At 37.8% G+C, this 18,747-nt stretch overlaps 1 protein-coding gene and 1 non-coding gene across 2 annotated transcripts in view; one reads left to right on the forward strand and one right to left on the reverse strand.

Annotated features, from left to right (window-relative positions):
* The window catches only part of LOC134536568 (leukocyte tyrosine kinase receptor), a 311,306-nt gene that overhangs the window by 66,623 nt on the left and 225,936 nt on the right, over window positions 1-18,747 (forward strand). The window lies entirely within an intron of this gene.
* On the reverse strand, window positions 1,111-1,182 carry Trnap-agg (transfer RNA proline (anticodon AGG)). Its single transcript has one exon. It is a non-coding gene; the product is annotated as a tRNA-Pro (tRNA).

Below are 18,747 nucleotides of genomic sequence, written 5' to 3' on the forward strand. Positions count from 1 at the left end.
TAGGTTCCTCCAAAAGACTGTGATTAGCCTTGAATATCTTGATCATATCATCTGGAAAAAAATTGCTCTTTCTCAGATTGTTTTTTAATTCAAGGCTTGCTTATAACATTCGTGTTTGCTTTCACAATTATATGAAAAAAATAAATAATTTTTCTGGTAAAACATAATTTGAATCTTAATTCTGGGCGTATGACAACAACCGCCAATATATTAAGCTATTAAACATGATGTTATAATTACTTGATCAATGGGAGGGGCGCACTAAAATACCAACCCTTTTAGGCTTAAATTGCACAAAAAGTTCCAATAAATATGTTTTAGTTAAACCAATGCACATGTACATTATAAGTATTGCGAGGAAATTGAAATACTTTATTTCCAAAGGTGTTTGGGTATAAAGTGAAATACAGAAAATTAATTGTTTTCACAACGCTCCAACTTGTTTTGCTTACCTTTGAAATAACAAAAATACATTTATATATATATATATATATATAATATGTATATACTAATTTTTACTGTACATTAATGAAATTTTTTTTTCGGGTAACGTATTCAATTTCTCAGGATTAAAAAGCTTGTAGAGAATAACTATCGTGAAAAGCAGCGTTGATTACTGTGAAATAAGGTTACTTATAAATTACACATATTTGTTATTCTATGATATTCATTTCTATAAACATATTTTTTGATAAAATATTAGTGTTATTTTGTTTTCAAGTTTGAATATAGGCCTACTTTTAAGACTACGTTATTTAAAAAAAAATTTTTCTCTATGGACAGGACCTAGGTAGATCTACATATTTCTTACCCCCTAAAAAAAGCTATTCTGTGATTTCAAACCAAATCGTAAAACTGTTTGCAGGAATGTCACTATAAAACATAATAAAAACATATGAATGTGCAAAATACCTAATGTCATTAATAAATTTTTAATGTTTGTGAATTGTTCTTTAATATTATTCCATTATTTGCTGCCAACTTAATTAAGTACGTATCAGTAAATATAAAAACATTATCAGACCACAGTATAAGTATTGTGCACAACAAGGTAAATGCCGAAACAATTCAGATTTTATGTTCGCATTTATTTAGCTATAAAAAAAACAAGGGCTCGTCCGGGATTTGAACCCGGGACCTCTCGCACCCTAAGCGAGAATCATACCCCTAGACCAACGAGCCGACATAGTAATTCAACTCGTATCGAGTTTCACCACTCGTGTCGAGTAAATGAGAGAGAGAGAGAGAGGGAGAGAGAGAGAGGGAGAGAGAGAGAGGGAGAGAGAGAGGGAAAGAGAGAGAGAGAGAGAGGGAGAGAGAGAGAGAGAAAGTAGGTTCCGCGAAGAAAACGAGTGGCGACCTACTTTGGGTGAAATGCTGTCTCGCTCGATCCACGTAACCCAGTCGGCAGGAACCATAGAGTGAACATAAAGCTGGACTCCCAATCATCCGTTTAATTCGTCCGTCCGTCAATTTCGGTCCAATATTTCTCTCGGCAATTATTACCGACTCTCAACCATTCACCATCCGTCCGTCCGTCACTATTCTAAAATATCAGTGTTACAACTTTCCGCCACATACTTTCTCAATTGTAGGTAAACTTTTGGTGAAAATAATTTACTTGGGATAATTAACTTTTGTTTTTATAAATGTGATAATAAGTTGACAGGCGGGAACCGTGCTTTGACAAGTGGATTAAACAGGTGCCGTCTTAAAAATAACATTAGTCATGCCAAAATAGATAAAATTATGCTTCTTTTATTACTGCGTCAAAGGAAACAGAAAGAAGCTATTTCTATCCAGGTTTGTTCCCTCAGTTGCTTATCCCGATAGTCTTTGCTATATATATTATACAAATGATCCCTTTCCCGAACGTAATTTATCAGCATTTCTTCCGAAAAGCTCATTCTCATAAGCAATCTTTACCGTTATTATGACAATAATAATCGGTCAATACGACACAGCCTTCTAATTACCTATTGTAAATTAAAAAAATCGAACACTGTTTTCGGAAAGTCGTAACAAGGCGGTGGACCATCCGTTGGTCCGTCAAAAGCTAAAGCTTGGCAAGGTTTTGACGGACGGACGGATGGAATTTTTCGGGCCATCTGATTGGCTGCAGGTCACGTGATTGACGGACGGACGGGTGACGGACGGATGAAACGGATGATTGGGAGTCCAGCTTAAGATAGAAGGGGTTTAAGGCCCATCTACAATAGTCCGAACCTGTGGGCAGTCCGTGTACTTATCCTAATGTGAATGACGCAACATTGTCGCACGGAAAACAGCCCTGTCTAGAATAACGATGTCCATTGTCCGAATCTACTGATTTCTTAAGTAGTCACCAAAGCGTCAAAATAATTGTTTTACGATATTTTTTTACTGTTGTCATGCTTTGTAAATGAGTACGCAGTTATGTTTTGACTTTGTTAACTTGTGAAATTTGTAGGAAATCAATACTATTTATTTATTCTGTAAAGCCAAAAATAATAAAGGTCCGTTATTTTCTCTATACGCTCTTGTTTGAAACGGGAACCTAAAACAGCAAATATCATGTGTGTTCTCTTTCTATACTAACGAAAGAAAAACTGTTCAAGTTGACGAATGTATTGCGACCAGGAAAATTAGGATAATCGCCCACAAAACCCAATACGTGAGAGGGTCACGTGGACCAATCAGCGATCAGTGTCCGTCGGACACAATTTAGGACATTGCAATCAAGCACGGCTCCAGAGGAAGGGCGCAGGGGGCGATATCCCCTTCCGAGCCCAAATTTTACTTCTTATTTCTCTGTAGGAAATATTAATGTTAACTTAAATACTTTCGTTAATGTGCTAAACTCTTCTTTCGATCATAATTTGTACGAAAATACTAAATTTCAGTATTTGAGACCATATATTTTGTGAATATCCCAAGGGCAATGTCATGATTATTAACTGCATCCTCCTGTGTGTGAGAGCCCTGCCCGAGAGGTCTTCCTGGAGCCGCCATTGATTGCAATTGTAGACGGGCCTTTATTTCATCGTCCGCGCACATCGCCAAGACAGCAGACTTTGCTCAAGGGCGTGAACTCTATACGTCTGCGGCCAGCCCGCCACCTCCTTCTCACGGAGCGTTTGGACGCCAGTGTTTTGTCTAAAGCGCGCGAAATTCATATTTGCAGGCTACTGTGCTTGCCTTGCAGGGTTGCGTTTCCGGACGTCTGTTCCTCAACGATAATTGCTCGCTGTAGCATGGCCTACCACCCTGTGAATTTATAGCCAGCAATTATAAAATACACTAACTTACACACAGATATATATATATATATATATTTGTATGTATATATATTGCTCTGTAAATAGAAAAGGACAAGACTTCGTAAGTATTTTTTTTTAAATTTAAGTGAAATTAAAACACTAAAATGTAGACAACATTACTTTTTAAATTATTAGTAGATTTTTGCAATAAGCTCAGAAAAAAATATAGAGTGAGAGAATATTTAATTTTTTGCTTTATTTGTGAATTAAATTTAACAGTATCACACACAAAACTGTCTGATGGGGTTTAATGAAATTATCACTATAGTATTACATGTTCTGTGAACTAATATATATATAATAAATGTAAGCGTGGTTTGTCTATGAGTGCCACTATAACTCCGCAACCCACCCCTGCGGGGTTTCGGTTTGGAACTGTAGGGGTTGGGTTCGAAGATACGAGTGCAAAAAGAGGACATAGCACCAATGGACTTCTTATGGGAAGTCGGTGAAGCAGCTGGGAATCGATTGCTGAAGTAGTCGAGACTGTCCAGAAAGTTTCTGAATGATCTAGAAGGTTTCAGAATGTTCTTGAATGTTGGAAAAGATTTAGGATGATACAGCATATTATATAATTTTTCAGAAGATTCGATAATGTTCTAGAATGTTCCAGAATGTTATAGACTATTCCGGAAGTTTCAAAAATATTCTAGAATGTTCCAGAATATACTCTATTTTTCAGAATGTTCGAGTATGTTCTATAATGATCCAGATGGTTCTGGATCATCGAAGGGACTTCCTGTTCCAGAAAGTTTGAGAATGTTCTTTAATTTTTTAGAATGTCCTAGAAACCGAAAAAAAGGAGTCCTGAATATTCTAGATTATTCTTTATACGCATCCTATTTTATATAAAGAAGTGTTTTTTTTAAATCTACAGTTTTACTCTGAGCTTGAAGAAATTTTGCACAGTTGATCTTCAAAACGAGAGAATGGTTAATGGATAATGAGATTTCGGAAATGCCAACCCCATCCTCCGTTTCAACCCCTGAAAGCAGAATTTTGGTACTTCTTTATTAAAATTGTCATTCTTGACATTTAAAATAAGAGAGAAATTACTGTTTACATCTCCCTACAGTTTTATTTACGCTTGCTGAAATTTTTATAACTGCACTTGGATAAAAATAAGAGAAAAATGACTGTCAATTCGAGATAAAAAAAAACTATCCCTATTCCCTTAAGTGAAGCCTCTTTACTATGCGCAAAGCCTGGGAAACGCCAGGTACTTCAGCTAGTATTAGTATATTTTTTATCCCGATTGGCTACATTATTTATTGGAGCACGCAAACCACTGGTTTTCCAAGCGTCGTTCTAGAACTGTTCCACGCAAAAAAAAAGTCACTTAATGAAACAGTGCTTTAATGAAAATGAAAAGAAAGAGACGCAGAATTAAGTGTATAAATACTATTCTCGAATACCTCCTTAAAAACGCTTTAGCCTAAAATATCATTGAAAAGTACATACTATGGGAAGTCATGTTTGTTGACGTCCTGAATAGTTTGAAAGGATCCTTTCAGAATCGTCGCTGCAGGCTTTCGTGAAAAGATGAGTCCCTCGTTTCTGAACGTGCGTCGTTGTGGCCCTTGGGGAGTTCGTAGTGCTAACTTTGAGTTGAAATATAACGTTAGTAGTGACTTATAGCCAGCCAATTGCTGTCTACACCCTTTTAATGTTAATTTAGTACAGTCAGTCAAATAATCAATTGTAAAGCGGGAGAGTTGTGACAGAGTCTTTCAATACTCGCTAGATATGTGTAACAACTAACTTCGGTTAGGAGCAAATTAATGTGTTCTCATGTTGCAAATACACTTACAATATGAAACTTAACGTAAAATTTATTTTTAAATAGTGCCGAGAGTGATAAATGTATATTCATAATTGTGTGTTTCAACTACATTTCTGAACGAGAATCACACGTAGTTTCCACACCCACCGCTAGACTACGTCGAATATCGAATAATTCCATGTGCAGAGCGTAATTTTAAACAATGTAATGAAAAAGTTCCGATAGAAGCGAAAAAAAGGCTTAAAACGTACTAAACTCTGGGTTTAGACCTGATTTTTGACTAGGAATTTTATTAAAATACTGTCCGTCAATTTAAAATTCACTAAAATGTTAATACTATAAAGCTTTCCTTTGGCTTTGTGAACTTTGGTTAACGCCATTCGCCACAGATGGCAGCGCCGTGGCTACACATTTCTGTTCCATGCGACTTCCGTTGCATTCATGAAATTACTCCAACCAAATTCCTTATACCGAGAGCTAAGACGTTACACATTAAAAATAGAGCATGAAAATGTATAAACACAAGGAAACAACTGCCAGAGATATAACTTTTCTTTGTTGATACGCCAGGGTTAAGATGCGTCGAAGGATTGTGATGTCCTTTCAAGGCTACTTGGTTTTGGTCAAGAGTTTGATTAGGCTTAAAGGCTGCATCGGTAAACGACACATCCTCACTATTCGCAAACAGCAAAAACTGTTTCAGCTGAGGCTATAAAATGGGAAGAGGGGGGGGGGGACTGATAGTGCGTGGCCGCAACGCGCATTAGAAGTGGAACTTCACGGAATAGTTGTAGTTCTACGTCAGCTCACTAAATGCGCTGCAGACAGCGCTGCTGCTGCCACCATCTGTGTTTTTGGCGAGAAACTTGATAGCTGAAATATGATACAGAAATACGCGAACAGAGGGGCTTTAAGATCCCGCTGCACTCACGCAGTCACGTCTCTGAGATGTGTCGAAGTTGCTTGTTACACGCGGATATGGCATTTGATTGGTCCATGCGACCCGTAACGTCAGTTGCTGATGGTACAGGCGCGCGAAGTCTGTTAGACCAGAGTTGACGAACTTCAACCTCCAAGGTCAGACAGGTCAGACTAAACCATCTGAATATAACGTCACATAACTCTAATTAATAAAGTTATAATACTGTAATTATTTGTTTACTTGATTTATTTCCTGAACCCGACAAACGGAAATAGTTACTATCATAAACAAAACATGGAAACCCGAAGGACTTCTTAGTGTTTAAATATTATTATAACATACATCAAATAGCGTATTTTATATTTTGTATAGAAAATATTACCTGTTACGTACACGTATTAACGTACAACACACGGCCGTGTCCATGACACAGCCACACCCCATTTTTTTTTTTTCATGAAGGGAACAAAACGTTTCCTATCCGATGAAGATAATTTATTTTGAAGGAAACTATGTTGACCGAAAGGCATTTTATTTTTATTTTCGTAAATCACAAATAAATCTGTACAAACTATTTCGGTTTTGTATTTGAATCACCCTCGTATCTGAAACATTCTGAATATATTTCCAACTCACTCCCTTTCAAGGTGCTGGTCAGTGAGTCAGTGATACTGACAGAAAACAAGGCTAAAGCAAAGTTAAAGTAAAATGAATAAAAATCAGACAGCATGCTCGAGAACTCTACCTACGAAAGGGTTCGTGGTGTTCGTGGTAACTGACGCGGTTAGGGTTGTGGTTTCATCCTGACCCAGCTCTCTTTACCACGACTTAAATTCTGGAGAGCGAGAAGTCGGTACCCGAGGGGTTCTGAGAGCTCACCAAATTCACGTGAGATACCGTTGCCTTAAGATTTCAGTGAAAATTGTACGACGTAAAATCATAAGGATTTTACTTTATCTCAAATTTCACTCATAGAGAAATAGTTAGAACGACGTAGAGTTGGTCTGTTCAGGAGACGAAATTAAACATAAGTTGAACTGCTGTTATTTGTGTTGTGAATTTAATCTTTTTTGAGTAAAAAATAGTTGATAGGGCTAGACATTGTGACACCGTCGTAAGATGTGTTATTTTCAGACTAAAAATTATTGCCAGATAAAAAAAAATGAAATGATTTATAGGAGAAATCATGATTGAACAATTATTTTAAAATGGGGAATGATGTGTCATTGCTGTAAAAGTCTACTCCGAACAGCTTGAGAAGAAACAGGAAATACACATTTTTATCAAAAACAGTAGCTACGCCTGAGACGTAGGCAAAGTAAAAAGATGTTATGTACGCCGACTTCTCTATCTTCACGGCGTGTGTGTGGTTAATTGAGTTTAGTAATCCTTTGTCACGAATCCTATTGGGCCGCGGTGATCACTATCAGGGTTGGGAATTGGATACTACAAACAAAATACATAATTAAAAAAAATGGTTGTCTGTAAAGTCTATTTACGGACGATAGTTTAACGTGACGTCATAACAAAACATTGATGAAATGATTGATCCAGAAAAAAAAGGAATTATTATATTTGGCCTGAGACTGAGCCGTAATAGGTTTTTGCAACCAAATCATTTAGGCATTAAAAATATTATATTCTTTTGTATGATAAAATCTACCTCTGCATACTTTTATGAATAAAATTGAATCATTTTTATTGAATTACCACTATTTTGTATGGATACAAAGAAGGAGTGAAATGAAATGTACAATTTAATTAATGAATTTACTTTTATTTGCATTCATTAATTCAAATATATTTATTACTTTTGAAGTGTCGCGCGCGGTAGGGCCTATTTATTTTTACAAGTACAAAAATAAATTCGCATCGGCCGAGGTTCGGACCGTCAACCTTTGAATTGGTATTCAGCGACGCTGACCGCAAAGCCACGAGCCCACAATGAAAATTATTGTTTCAGATGTTATATATATTTATAAAAATTTTGTTTTGTGTTGTGGGAGTTTTAAAAATGTATGTAGTCAGCCATATTATTTCTTATAGTGGTAGGCGGGAAATTAAAAATATATTGTCAGCTGCAAATCGGTGGACGATCGTTAAATTACATAATATAAATATATCAAACGACGAAAATATGATTGAAAAGTCAAATCGATTGTTGTTCCAATCAAATGGAAGAGAGATGCCACGCATGCGTACAATGAGCAAAACAGGACACATCCGTAGTGGGACATCCGTAGTGGGACAATTTTTCGTGCGTGCAGCCAGCGTTCATCGATTTATTAGACGTTGTCACGTCAAAAATTCAAATCATAGTGAATTTTAAAAGAAAAATGGAGGACCAACGAATCATTCAGTTACACTATTTGAAGCCAACACAAACTAAAAATTATTTAATGTTAAAAAACTTTGCCTCTATCAAAAATATTAAACAAAATAATATATAAATGTAGTCTCTTCTAATAAGGTGGGATTAGGAAGATAAAAATACGTAGGCATACTGGTAAAATTTTATAGTAATGTCCACTCTTTATAACTGCCAGAAATATATGCGCAATAAAATAAACAATATTATGTATGAAATAGCTCTGACATCACAGAAATTGCATACCTTAAATTATAGTTTTTTTTTGTTTATTCTAGCCTCAAAAACCTAGTCATTCTAAAGTTCGTCACTACACTCCATACAGGGATGAACTAGTGGCCGAACGGTAGCAAGATTTTACGTCGTATAGTGATACACACATGGTCTTTAGTTTGGCTTCTTCTCGTGCTGTAAATCCCTGTGTTTAATTTCAGGAGATTTCGTCGAATAAATTTTTTTAATGTTTTTGACACTTGTCTCATTCAGAAAATTCCGTCCTGTTGTCGTAGCAACTAGAGATTCTGGATGGTTTCCGGATCGATTTTCGTGTGAGTCAGGGTTTTTACTTGTGGAAAAATCACCTCTTTGAAATCGAGTGCTGAATTGGTGCTCCTATCGCTTGGAGCAAGCTCGAAGGGTTCCCTAGCCCTACGAAGAGCTGATGCGGTGAGCGACGTCACAGCTCCGGTACTAGCCTGGGCATCCAGGAGAGGTTGGATAGGCCTCCACCGGACCACGGGTCTTCTGGGTGATCGAGGGTTCCCAGAAGGAAGTGATAGGTCGGGGTAGGCGCCAGCAGTACTTTGACTTCAGGGTTGATGGCACAGCCAACTGTGTGGTAAGCTGAGTTCCGATTGTGATTGGAAGGTGCGTATCTCCTCCTGGGTGCGGACAACACCCTAATCTTTTTATAGCTCTGGATTTGGTTGGGGCTGGTGGTACAGGGACGGTCCCGCTGGCTTAAATTGGTGCAACGGCCAATACAGTGGGATGGTCCTGGCTGGAGGTCTGGTCAGCTGAAGGTTCAGCACTCCCCCCTCCCACACATAGCACATAGGGACGCCTCGGTGGAGACACTCTTGACGTCAAGTAAGGATGCCCCAGTGCCTGACTGGTGATGCCAGGTCTCTGTCCACACAAACAACATCTGAACTGCTTGTAATGACTGTTACTGCCCAGATCCTACCAAACGGTACACATGCTGGGATCTAGTCTTGTTCCATATGCAGGCAAAGATAGCATGAAAACATGCATACAATCTTATATACTGCCAAATGCAACGAGGAATCACCGCTAATTCGTCTCAGTACACCCTAGCCATGTCACGGACATTTCCCGTGAAAATGAAAGGGGATTTTAACCAGACTCCAAGCTGATTAACACATAATCATCATTTTCATGATCATCGTCGTTGTCATCATCATTACGAAATGGACCAAAATATCGATGTTTGATTTATTATTTTAATAGTATTTTGTTCTGAGCGAACGAACAAAGGCTACATTGTGTGGGAGCTTGTCAGCCTTTGACTTAGCCACCACCCCACCACCCTGCACTCTAGCGGTCGTGAAGGAAACTCAGTTCCTCCTCATCCTAAATAAACGTCTTGTCTCACACATGTAATGTACACTTACGTTAGTTTTAAATGCTTCGGCCAAACGTGAGCCAATTTATGCAAAATTCTTAATTAAATCTGAATAACCATCCAACTGAAAAAAGATAAAGAAAAAAATTAAAATCGTACCAAACTTTACACAATCTCACTAAAGCATAAATAAACAGGCTGTAATATGAAATTTAAATAAAAATTAAATTAAGAGCTTAATTCAATTGAAAGATAATTTCCTTAATAAAAAAAATTAATTACAAAAATATATTAAAAACTGGCCTGAAATAATTAAAGTTTAGGAGCAGTCAAAAGGCCAATCACGCAACGGTGCCTTAAATGAGAGTGTTTTTCCCCCCACAATTCCTTTAGGGCAAGGAAATGTTAACCCAGAATATTGAAAGCAAGTAAGGGTCATGAAGCATCTTTTTTTATGTATTTATAGTTTCGCCATAAACCACAGGGTCGCCGCACGAAAGAGGCGGGGGCACCAATGAGAAGACAGCACGTCTGTTCATAGCTTTGCTGGCAGAGGCGAAGAGTGTGTTTTACGTGCGCGGCAAAACAAAGCTGGCCATCATATATTGAGTTATTTGCAAATTAAAAGAAACTAAATATACCGTAAAACACCACACCACCAAAAATTTGCAAAATCACATCAATAATTGTATACATATATCACTTTTCTTACTATACGGATGAGTCTGACTTCTACCTAAAAACTACAAACGAAAGTTCGACTAAAAAAGGTTGAAAATAATCATATAAAATGCTTCCTTAGGGTGGCATAGGTACGCTCGTACGTACATATTTGAATCTCGAGTCGAACGACTTCCCCATGGAAATTATTAGTGGAAGTACATATTTAAAATTTAAACCAATTCCTTCGATGATTTTTAAGAAAAATGTCTTAAAGAAGAACATGTTGCTGTCGGAAATTGTTTTTCAGTAGAATTATTAGTAGTAACAACCATTTTTCCCTTAAATTTTTGTGACTTGTGTTTACCCCCAGTTATCTCAATAAATTCTGTTTGCTACGCCGACAATTTTTGCGGTGGTTGTAGAAAATGTTTCGTTTAAATAATATCCAGACCCTTTATTTTCAATATTCCTGTTGTTAATATTTAATTTCAAATGTTTAAACCATCTCTGTGAGATATCTGTCTATGTCTTAAATATAATTTCAATTTATTTTTGAAGTTATACTTCTTTAGGCGCGTTATGAAAAAATGATGGAGTGAATTTTTATGGTGCGCGCGCAAAATACATCGAAATTTTCTTTGGAAGGATGGCGGACTTACGTGTATGAACATAAACCCATATATAGTCACTTTCATAAAAATTAAGCTAGTGAAACTACCCTGGAATATATTTGGTAAACTAAAATAGTCAAAGTAAAATTAATTTAAGGCTTTTTAAAAAAAACGATTCTCGAATTTTAACAGATATAATCCCTGAAATATTTGTAGAGATTGTAGTAAAGTGGTTATAGTGCGTGGTTTATAAATTGAATGCACGTGTTTCGAATCTCGGCTAAAGACATTTTTTTTACATTTTTAAATAACAGGTTACTGGATTATACAATTACTGTTTTAAGGAAACATATATGAATACTTTTTATTTGTTAAACCTATTGCTATAATATTGTTAAATACTGAGCTCAGTCTATTGGATTAATTATTCCATAGTAGGTGGTCTAAATCCTCTATTTTTACTTAGAGTAATATTAAATTAATTACATTTGTTAGGAAATGAATATTCTGGAATTATCATACGAATTAAAAATAAAACTTTATGATAACAAAACTATCCTTTAATACTTAATAATTAATATTAATTAATAGTCATCTAACGTGTGCGAAAATATAAAGGATTAATTTTTTAATGGATTCAAACAAGGCGGCAGTATTTTAATAAAATCAGGTCCAAGCCGGGGGTTAGTATTTTTTCAAGTCCAGGATATTTAAAAAAAAAAAACAGGAGAATATTCTACGTATAATAATCTTTATTATTTCCTAATAGAATAACAACTGCTCAACTTTATTTGTTATTTATATTTATAACTACAGATAGCCGAGAAAAAAAAAGAAACCTGCTGACGGCAACGTCCGCCACGCTTTGACCCCACCGGGAATCGATAAACATCTTAGTGGGAGGCGCGTGGTATGATCACCGTCGGCCCCAGAGAAACAGTCCAGAGTGGCGCGAAATTTGTTCCCGGCTGGGGACGGACGGGAGGATGCACTCGACTGAGGCTGGAGAAACACCCTTCCTCCCCGACCCCCGGGGTCATCGCGCGCATCAACACACGGAGACGCCTCGCACGTCGCGACATGCCCGGCCGAGCGCTCCGCTTCGAAACAGCGCCATTGTCGCGCGGAGACTGCTAGCCCCGCGCGCGTCGATGACCCCTCTATGGCCCGCGGACCTTCAGCATCGACCTCTCTACGTCCTTCAGTCCGCGGCGCTCCGCGTCCTTCCCCCGACAACCCGTCTGAAACCAGGAGGCTGTAAGGCGCCTATGAATATAACAAACACTTTAATTTAATATATACGAAATTATTATATGTATGTTTTTAAGATTAATAATTATATCTTCCAATTTGATTAAGTGTAATACATTATATTGGGTACCAAAAAAAAATACGATAACAACCAACGACAATTTTTTATTTATTTAGCGAAATTCAAAACCCCTAATATGTGATAATAATTTTTTAGATAAATAATTATATCTCCGAATTTATTTAACTTTTAGAAATTATATTGGGTAACAATAATAAACATACAAAAACTGCTAATAAGAATTTTTATATTTTGGCACAATGCACCCCTAAGGGGTGAACAAGATAATGCTGTATTTAAGATTAATAATAATATCTCCAAATAAAATTAATTAAATAAATTATATTGTGTATAGTTATAAACATAAGAAACTACCAACCATATAATTAATATTTTGTGAATTTCATCCCTTAACAGTTGAAAAAGTAAATATGGATTGAAGATAATTAATTATATCTCCTAAGCTAACCAAGCATAACAAAATATACAAGGGACTAATAATAATCATATGAAATCTACCAACCATAATTGTATCATTTTGCGAAATGTATCCCCATAAGATGTGAAAACGGGTAAGTTTGATTTTAAAATTAATAATTATTTTCTGAAAAAGAATTAAGCATTTTAAATTATTTTGGGTGTTAAGCTGGTATAATATAAACATTCAAAATGACGTAAATAAAAAAAAGTAAATCTTCCAGAAAAAACTTTCGGGCATACAAAAATAAAGTATACACATAAAATACAAAAAATACCATTTCAAAAATAAAACCAAGGATTTTCGAGAGTACAAATTCAAAATATCATCAAAAGATTCAAAGTGATTTGCACTGCTGCCTATGCAAAATGGTTATTAGTAGAGAGTAAACCTGTAAACTTTAATTGGTAACAGGATGGACCCCCTCCCCATTGGAATCTCCTTGTACGAGAGTGGTTGAACGTCCAAGTCCCTGACTGTTGGATTGGTCGTAATGGGTCGAGACGACAGAGCTGTTTTATCGCTGGCCTCCGCGTTCAACTAACGTAACGCCATGCACGTTCGGCCGCTACCTAATGATTTGCCCGAGTTGAGACACAGAATTGAAGAGGCTGTTTTCTTCCCCTTACTCCGGACTTATTAACCAAAGCGTGGGAAGAATTGAACTTCAGGTTGGATGTGTGTCGTATAGCCGAAGGTTAACACATTGAACATTTGAACATGGAAAACTAGGATGCTTTACCTTCAATTTGATGCATGATTTGTTGTAAATAGTCTGAATTAAGCCTGTTACGACATACCGTTGAAACTGGGAGATTCTCATGCGGATGTACTGTACTCCTTAGCAACTGGGTTTCGGAAGAAATCTTCAGTGAAATTACAGAATTATTATTTAATTTAATTTTTTTTCTGTGCATCGCAGATTTGGCCGCCAAACGCCGCAGTCGTCTCGCTGTCCGGTCCAGCTGGCCGGCCTGAAGCCGCGGCGGCCGCGTGTTATTTCCGTCCCCTCGCGCTCACAATGCTCGCGGCTGGCTTCCCCGCGTAATTATAGCTCGGAACTGCTATTCCTCGGCCGAGGAGCGTCAACTCCCCCCTCCTCACCCTCTCCCCCCACCCTCATCCTCGGCCGGCAAACCAAACACCCTCGTCGCGCACGGGTCCTCTCAAATCACTTCACGCCTGTATTTATAAACAAAAGCGCTGGCTTTTTTTCTCTTCGGGGGGGAAAAAATAGGGGGGAGGGGGCGAGAACGCGTGTATGTATGTGTCCGCCATTGTGTGGACGCAGCCGGCTGGTGTTTGGAATCGGCCCAGAGAAAATAAAAGGAGAAATTGCCTTCGTTAAAAAAAAAAAAAGTGCCCGATGGGCAACCGGCACCATCACCAGTCCCAATCAGTGGCCTGTGTTACCACTCGTTTTCTCTACACAGAGATTTCTTGCGTTTGCTTTGTTTTCGAAACAGAGTTAAGAATTGAAGAGGCAGATAAAGGTTGTTTTAGTGTAATGACAATTATAAATCATTTTTAAATATGTCTCTCAGAAAATGCGTAATTATTATTTTCAGTAAAGATAATAATGTAACATAGAACGCACAGATATAACATGGAAAGTAATCCAGGGGGAAAAAAAAGACCGAATGGATTTCTGAGACAAAATGCCAAATAAAAGAGCATTGAACATGACACCGTGAGATTGATAAGTAACCTTCACAGTTACAATGTCTAGCATGACACATATAGAACAATCCCTATCGTACCCAATGCTTTAAGTCAGGGAGTTGGAATTATTGTCAGTTGACACAGCATGCTGTGACGAAATTGAAGTAACTTATTTTACCTCGAAATCGCCCTATTTTAACTCCCAAAATATTGCGGAAAATGGTGCTTAATGGTTGGTAAATATGATTTATACTCTCCGTCGTTAAATAAAGTAACTTCCATAAAATACACAGTTGTTTAAAAACGGTTTCCACAATGTAAACACTACACTTCAGCCAATATTTTGGGAGTATAACAAATATGGCGCAGACCATGAGCAGATAAAAAAGGTTTCAAACGGTTACCATCTAATCATTCAGACGTGGCCACACTCAGATTGAAGTTACCACCAACCAAGCCACCAGGTGGCGTGGTGGCGAAACGGGAGGATTTGGTTTCGACTCACAGACCTGTCATCCAAATTTCTGTTTTCCCATGGTTTCCCGAAAAACACCACGGCCAATGTCTTCGCCAATATCCCCTGTCATCTTTTGAAGTTTATTTGCCCTAATGACCTCGTTGTAAACGAGAAGTAAAATTTAAAACTAAGAATCAAAAACATGGACACAAAATTTAACGTAGAATTCTTTAAAATAATGCCGAGTGTGAAATACTGTGTTTTCACCTACATTTCTGGACGTGAATCATACGTAGCTTCCGCAACTGCCGTTAGAATTCGCTGCCGGAGAAGCTACGTCAACCATAGAATCATTCGATATTCAGAGAGAAATTTGAAACTTTATAATGAAACGGCTCCGATAAAAGCAAGAAAGATTAAAAAATATTCTATACCCCGGATTTAGACCTGATTTTCGACAAGGAATTTTATTCTAATACTGCCCATCTTGTTAAAATTCATTAAATAGTTAATGCTATTAATTTTATCTTTGGTTTTTTGAACTTTGGCTGCGCCATCGCCCACAGATGATAGCAACGCGGTTACACATTTCCATTTAATGCGACTTCTTTTCCATTCAGGAAACTTATCCTGCCAAATGCCATCTACCGAGAGCTAAGATGTTATGCATCAAAAGTTGTGATCACAACTTGGTGCAATTGTTGCGCCGTCCTAGCATGTACTGTTGAACACTCTCAAGGACAGAAGTTTCTGCAAAACGTGCACTTCTGAAACCTATTTAGAATGTGCTATCACACGCCGCACGGAATTATAGGTCGAGAGCTTTAAATTTTCCATTGTACTTCAAGTACACGCATGAAAAAAAAAACTTGTATGTCAATTATTTACATCAGTAACGGAGCTTCTTATAGATTGTATACACTATAGGTTAATGTTGTTTTTGTCACACGCTCACCGAATCCGTTACCGAGATAGTTTGTCATTCATACACACACACACAAGTCCACATGACTTTCCTTCTTTATGCTGCCAAAATCAACACCTAATTCCATAGCCAGTTTATGATCGTTCTGAGTTCCAGCATGAGCTTTGGGTAGAGGCCGGAAAAATTCGCGGATTCATTTCGTGATAGGCTGAAATTCAAACATGTGTATAATTCTGCTGGTTCTGCTATTGGCTCGCAGTTTAACCGGAGCTATCTGGGCCAACGAGGGACTATCGACCAAAGAAGCGTCGAATAACAAGCTACCCAGTGGAGACGACTCACAATTTAGTAACCAATGAACACGCGTGTTTACTTGAGAAGTGCAGAGGATAATGGAGGCTATCCTAGAGGTCGGTGAATCCGCGAATTTTTCCGGTCACTAGCTTTGGGTCTTAGAAAGGATCAACATGGGGGAAATGTTGGAGAGGTTATAGTAATGCGGATTTGACTGTCTTAAGTAAGGTACAGACCGGTCAGGCTGGCATTCCCGTGGGAATCACACACATTAGCGTTATAGTCCCTAATTTCCCCTCGTTTGTTTGCCCGTTTTCATTGCCGTTTAATATTTAACATGGCACGAAAGTGGCGGTACACTGGTGATTTCCAAGGCCTGAGCTTTCGGGGGGGGGGGGGGGGACCGGTTTATGGCGTCTGAGCTCAGCGCGCAGCTGGCATCGGCGGTCCAGAGACCGGCAACGTACTTTCATTGGCCGACACCTCGTTTGACACATGCCTTCTAACAGACAGCTAAGAGACAAACGGTCACAGTTAGCGATATATTGTGAGCGACCTAAAGTATGAAACCCAACAAACAATTAAACAAATATTATGGGGAAAAGTACAAAAAAAATGTGAGTGTAACTCTGTGCACGTGATAAAAGTTAAACTTCTTTGGCGATTCAAACTATGCGTGTTACTGTTACTTCAATAAATTCTGCCACTTGGAACACGCCAAATCTCTGAATGAAATAAGAAATTAATAATTGGTAGCGCTATCTATGTGGGAAATGCAGGGACTGCCTCAAAAGCGCTCTCTGCGATGCTGGTTGAACAAGGAGGAACGCAAGCGTTTTGGTAGCAAATATTAAATTCAAGGCGTTCACAGCTGACTTTATAGGATACCTATAACTATTTTATTAAACCAGCGCATGCGCACACACTTTGTCTTCTATCTCGGTTCTTTTTTTTTTTTTTGAGCGGGGGACGAATCATCGCACAAAGAGGAGAACAAAAACAAGCCCAACAACGTATATAGCATAGTGCTCTCTTTATATCTCTTTTGTAAAGTACCTATTCTCTGGCCTTTTCGCGTCAGAAACGTTTCACAAAAATGTTTCACGAAAACGTTGCATTAAAATTTAGCTTTGAAATTTTTCTCTCATCGCGCCCAAAGAAGTTTGACTAAAAAATCAGAAGGCCTATCATCAGTTTTAACGCGGCATTTGCGGTTCTAATCAATGAGGTGCGATTTAAGATTAGGTGAGGAGGGGATGGTAAGTTAGAGCAGTGGCAGGATTGCATGGGCAAGGGGAGAAATGAAAGAGCCTACAACCAACCCACCAATTCATGGAAACGTCGCGATACCATAACCGTTTGGAGAAAAGGTGAGCAGTTTAATTTTTATCAACACACCGTTGCAATACTATTTATATTATAAAACGAAATAAGTGCATGGCTACTACTTCATACTCCAATGATCCACTTGAACATTAAAAATACCACTTTAGCAATAAAACCAAACACTGACGTACACGATGACATATTAAATACCAAGTTTTCGAAATGTGCAGACTGGAGACGGTCGGAGAGTGTTCGTCGTCGTGTTCCTAGCGGGCTGTGACCTAGAGGAGTGGCGGTCAGCAGGAGGATACTTTATATTATTAACTGATTAATGATTTTTAACAAGATAAGTAGTATTTAAATAAAATTCCTTGTCGAAAATGAGGTCTAAAGCCGGGGTTCAGTCTTTTTGAAGTCTTTTTTGCTTTTATCGGAGCAGTTTCATTATAGGTACTTATAGCTTAAAATTTCATTCTACAAATGGAATGATTCGATAGTGGATGTAGCTTCACCGACAAAGAATTCTTGTGGCAGGTGCGAAAACCTCGTTTGATTCGAGTCAAGAAATGTAGCTGAAAAAAACATTTTGCGTAGGTATATTTACCAAATTGGGCAGTAATTTTTTTTTTATAAATATACGTTCTAATTTCCTGTCCGAGTTACGTATTTTATGTACTTGCGAATGAGAACACATGTATTGGTTTGTTACCGAGGTTGGATGTTACGCATCACTGGCGAGTACTGAAATACTCTCTCACATAGTTTTTTTCAACGCAGTGATTTTTTAAGTTAAAAATCTTTGTGCTCCTGAGGGGAATGATATGGTTGCCAATTTTGACTGAAGTGAGTAAAGTTTAAGTTTGCTTATTACCTCCATCGTATATATTTGTACCGACATATTGATAAATACATGTTTACCGTTATGAATACAATCCACCTAGAATAAAACTCGATACTCATTAATAACAAGTAATGCGATACAAATGTAAGGAAGAACTGTCACTTTTTTTTGTCCTAATTGACCTGTTACCATCAAGCTTTTGCAGTTGTAATATGTTCCTG

This window comes from Bacillus rossius, chromosome 1 (assembly GCF_032445375.1).
Source record: "Bacillus rossius redtenbacheri isolate Brsri chromosome 1, Brsri_v3, whole genome shotgun sequence".
NCBI lineage: Eukaryota > Metazoa > Arthropoda > Insecta > Phasmatodea > Bacillidae > Bacillus > Bacillus rossius.